The sequence below is a fragment of the Tupaia chinensis genome, unplaced genomic scaffold (genome assembly GCF_000334495.1).
Source record: "Tupaia chinensis unplaced genomic scaffold, TupChi_1.0 Scaffold000077_1, whole genome shotgun sequence".
Lineage (NCBI taxonomy): Eukaryota > Metazoa > Chordata > Mammalia > Scandentia > Tupaiidae > Tupaia > Tupaia belangeri.
This window is the reverse complement of record NW_006159538.1, coordinates 4,077,293-4,082,256: the sequence shown is the minus strand read 5'-3', so window position 1 is coordinate 4,082,256 and position 4,964 is coordinate 4,077,293. Positions and strand designations below refer to the sequence as shown.

General features: G+C 41.4%; 1 long non-coding RNA gene across 1 annotated transcript in view; it reads right to left on the bottom strand.

Moving 5' to 3' along the window:
• LOC102473207 (uncharacterized) overlaps positions 1–4,964 on the bottom strand; it is an 8,189-nt gene that overhangs the window by 2,281 nt on the left and 944 nt on the right. The window contains exon 2 of the long non-coding RNA XR_333678.3: positions 138–229. This is a non-coding gene — a long non-coding RNA (uncharacterized LOC102473207). The remainder of the gene's footprint in view (positions 1–137; positions 230–4,964) is intronic.

Genomic DNA, 4,964 nt, shown 5'->3' with positions numbered 1-4,964 from the left:
CTAACAGAAGCCCATTCTCTTGCCATGATGTAGCCATGTGACCAGAAGAAAAGCTGGACTCCATCTCTAACCCCAGAGTGGTTTCCAGTTAGATCCCCACTAGTCTAAGCTAATCGTGGCAACCCAACTTCACTTACTCATGACTGGTTCAGGAAGCCAGGCTTCAGTGGATCCACACTGGGAACGTCACAGTCAACAGTCTGAGAGCAGGCACGTAACTTAAGCTGGCCTAAACAGATTGAAAGAAGAGATTTATATTTCTGTTTGGGGGAGGAGGTTTTTTTCTCTGTCGTGATGGGATGAACAAGGATGCATATTGTCACAGTTGTTTAGAATATGGTGACACAGCCATCTCTAGACAATGAGGGAAGCCAGGCTGCAGACAGAGCCAACACAAAGAAGACAGCAGGGCTGGGGGGACGGTGGAGAAGTGGAGTTAGAGACTTGATTATTCCATGCCTGAACTCTGCTCTACTTCAAGACTCCCCATTATGTGCAATGAAGAATCTCCTTACTGTTTATGCCAGTAGGAGTTAGGTTTTCTGTTCCTCGGGCTTAAAGGTTCTTGACTATAATAAAAATAATAGCGGCTAACATTTTTTGAAATTACCTTGTGCCAGGCACAGTCTTTGTGTATGTCGTTTTGTTTTATGTTTCAGTAATCTTATGAGGCAAATAGAACTGTTGTCTCTATTTGTAAGATGTAAAAGTAATTTCGCTCATCGTCATATGGATAGTAGGTGGCAGAAACAAATTCTTCCAGCATTCAGAGCATGTGTTCTTAACTACTATGATGGTTCTATGATGTAAAGGAATACAGAAAGCCAGAGGAAGAAGAGATGATGATTCTCTTATTAATTTTTTATAAAGAATTCCTTATTTAATTTGACTTATTATTATTTCTTAATTTGCTATAGGGAACATGTGCTCACCAGAGAGAGAGAGAGAGAGGAAAAGTGAGAAAGCGAGCCCTCGGGTCTGGGGCTTGAACCTCAGCTGGCCATGTGGGAGTCCAGCACTTTAACCACCATGCCACCTGCTGGCCCTTTCTTATTGATTTTATAATTCCATATAATCTTGTTTCTCTGCCTGGAATCCCCTGTCCCTGGGATACCTTCTCTCCATTCCCACTTCTCTGCTTACAAACTTCAATTTGTTCTTTAAGAACTTGACTCAGATGCCACCTCCTCCGAGAAGACTCCTACATCCTATCTTCTCAAACCGCCAACCCTTTGGGATCCCTTTTTTTTTTTTTCAGATTTGTATTATAGCTCAGCTTATATTATAATGTGCATATCCTCCTTTTATACTGAACTCAGAACTTCAAGTACAAGGATTATGTATAATCATTCATGTGGTCTCAATGCTTAATGTAGCTCACTGTAAGTGCTCAGGAGAAGCGGGACTGAATGAAGTGAACATCCATCCTTCAATTTTCATGCTCTCCTGAGGACTCTCTGTCTTACTAGGTATGATGAGATAATTCCTTGTGGTATGCCCCAAGTTACATAGAGTCCAAAAAACAGAACTTTGTCCTCTTAAAGTTCATGAACAAATTGAAAATGTTTTTGTGTCTCTTAGTTATACATTACAGAAACCCAAGTCAAACTAACTTAAGAGGAAAAAAAAACAAGTGAGAGGAAGCAGAATTTGTCCTAGGCAAATACTTGCAACCTGAATGTAAGATTCAAGGGCCTCCAGCAATGTTATCCTCAAGGTTTCTTTCTGTAACTTTTACTTGGTGACTTCCTCCTCAGGAATTCTTTTTTCATGTAAAATCCTACTGTAGCTCCATGTTTACATTCAGTCACAGCAAAAATAGAGCTTTGTATTCCAACAGTTCCAGCAAAAGTCCCAGGAGTAATTCTCAATGATTTTAAGTGAATCATTGGCCCTTCACTGACTGAACCAATCACAGTGATTCATTAGAAAGTTGGTCTCAGCCCTACCTCTGGATTTGGGGATGGGATCAACGCCGACCAAACCCTATGGACTAAAATGAGGGAAGGTGGTTCACTAGAGGAGAATCAAATTGCTGTTACCAAAAAGGAAAGATGATATTGGGGGCAAAAACAAACACATGTCCTCCACAGAGGAGATGGTCTATAACCAATAGTTTCACGGGTTACATGGCAAGGCTCTGAGTGCTGTGTGAACTAAGTGCTCACAAAGATTAGGTAGAAGAAATGGATCGCTTCGATGACAGCTGTTCAGGACATCTCCTAGAAGAAAGCCTACAATGGACAGGTAGGATTATGTTGGTAAGATGAGAAGCTCTTTCCTATACAGGGGAGGGCACGCACAAAGGCAGGGCGGCGGGGCCCTTTGGGAGATTTTTCTAGTTTGGTGGGAGGTTTTGGGAACTTTGATTGAGGTGTAGATCCATAAACAGTCTGATAATGTGCTAATCCTTTTTGATAGATTTCTTTTATATATGATCTCAAGAAAGAGTAATTTGGGGGGCCAGCAGGTGGCATGGTGTTTAAGGCACACTAGACTCTCACATGGCCAACCGTGGTTCAAATCCCAGACCCAAAGGCTTGAAAATCACTCCAGATATGTGTTCAGGCATGCCCAAAATCCCAAGAAGATAATGGAGGAGAAGGAATTGCAGAGTGCCCTATGGCAAAAACAAAACAACAACAACAACAACAACAAAAAAAGAAACAAACCAAAAAAAAAGTAATTTTGGCAAGTACCAGGAGTAGGCTTATTTTCCCTGTGTTACCAATGGAGTAAGTGAGGTCTAGTATAAGAAATGCCAACACAAGAAGCCAGTGCTTTGCCCTCCAGTCCAGGACTATACCCACCTCCCCCCACCCACAGCACAAATGAAGCCGGGTTGGAAATAATCCGCTATGGCTCAATCCTTGGACCAGACTGAGGAGACCCATGGAGGGAGCTGTGGGAATAATCATCTAGGCACAGAGGAAGTATCGGTCTTACATAATGTTTAAGCGCAAAGACTCTAGAATCCAAGAGGCTTGGTTTTGAATCTGTTTTTTGACTTACAAAGTTACCTTTGGACAAACTATACAACTTTTCTGAGCCTTAGTTTCCTCACCTGTAGGACAAAGCAGAAAACAGTACCTACCTCGCAGGACAGTTAATGAGGGCTAAAGGAGGTAATGGATACGAATGGATTGAAAAACTGTGGCACATATACTCTATGGAATACTATTCAGCCATAAAAACAAAAACAAAAACAACCCCTGGCTTTTGACAGAAAATGGAAGAATAAGGACGATTTACTACTGAGTAAAGCTAGCCAGGCTATGAAGGAGAGACACTGTATGTCCCCACTTAATATATATACCAAGTGTCTGTACTCTATGACTGAAACTGATTGACTAAAGAATATAGAAACGCAGTAAATGGATGTGAATACCAGATATAGTGTGTGAAAGAAGAGAGTCTGAGGAAGGACATTTAGAAGAAAAATAGAGAGGAAAAGCATTAATGGGACAAAGAAATATGGTATTATCTGTTGAAGATAATTTTATAGTTTTATCAACTAGACTAGGGAGAAATGTTCACATGTTGAAATATTAACTTTGTAAGCTAAATAACATGATGGAATGTATAAAAGAAAACGAAATTTAAAAATGATATATATATATATGTTTTTAAAAAAACTTAGCACAATATCTGTTTCATGGAGTACTCAATAAATAGGATTTTGAGGCCAGTGTAGTACAGGGCCCTTCAGACAGGCTCTCGGAGGTCAATTCCTGGCTCCAACAAAAAATTTGCATTTCATTATTCTATAGTATATTTTTCTTAGCCCCTACACCCATATTTTGAACATCTCTTAAATCTGGATTCATCTTAGCATTGTAACATAGTTTAATTGCCAGTGTCTTTCAGCAGTACTTGAAATAACAGTGTGTCTTTACAAATTGATTTCGGGCAAAGAAATCTTTTGCTGCCTACTTCTTCATTTGTAAATGGGGATCATAACAGCATCTATTTCATAAAGTTGTTGTGAAGATTGAATTCAATTTGCTTTGCAAGCTTTTGGCACATAATAAGGGCTTAATAAATTCCACATATTGCCACTTTTTAAAAGAGAGATTGTTCTATAGGGTATGTGCACTGGCCAGAGAGACAGAGAGAGACAGAGACAGAAAGCTAGAAATCACTCCCCAGGGGGGATAGCCATGCCTCAATCCCTTCTCCTTCATTCTCCTCTCAGGAATTTGAACGCATGCACACATGTGTCTTGTGTGAGTTTTAAGCCACTGGGTCCGGGACTTAAACTGTGGTCGACTGCATGGGAGTCCAGCAATGTAACCATGATTCCATCTGCTGGTCCCACTGCTGTTCTTTTTATTATTACCCAAACCAGGTAATGGGGGAAGGGGAAGCAGCAAGGGCTGAGCAGCCAAGGGCAGAGGCAGCCCAAGGGGCTGTGTACAGGTGACGGCAGGCATCAGAATGGCCATGCTGGTTCTAGTTCAAGAGGGGAATGTAAAGAACAGCAGTTAGGAAGCCAGACCAGGGGCCGAGGGAGCGCAAGGTGGACCGGGGCATTTTCTTTCCAGATGAAGACTGGATCTAGGTTAGGATGCTGAGGCTGGCTGCCCAGAGGGGAGGGTTGATGGGTTAAAAGGGCAGGTCAGGCTGGGCTGGCTGATCTGTGCATTCTCTCTGATCCTAACAGCTACCGACTATTAAGTCCTTACTCTGGGCTAGGGTACTACATTCATTGATATGTACCACCTCAAAAAATTCTGTTAACAACCATTTAAGTAGATAATTTTTTAGGTCAACTTTATAGAAGAAACCAAGGCTCCAAGGGATAAATGAACACGTTCAAAGTCACATGGTTCTTAAGTGGCAGAGTTGAAATTTGAATCAGATTTTTTTGACTACATTCTGGCACCAAAGTCTCTGCCACACTGCTTCCTGAGCCCAGTCCTCTGGCAGCAATCACTCGGTATATCCAGAAGCAATTTTTCATC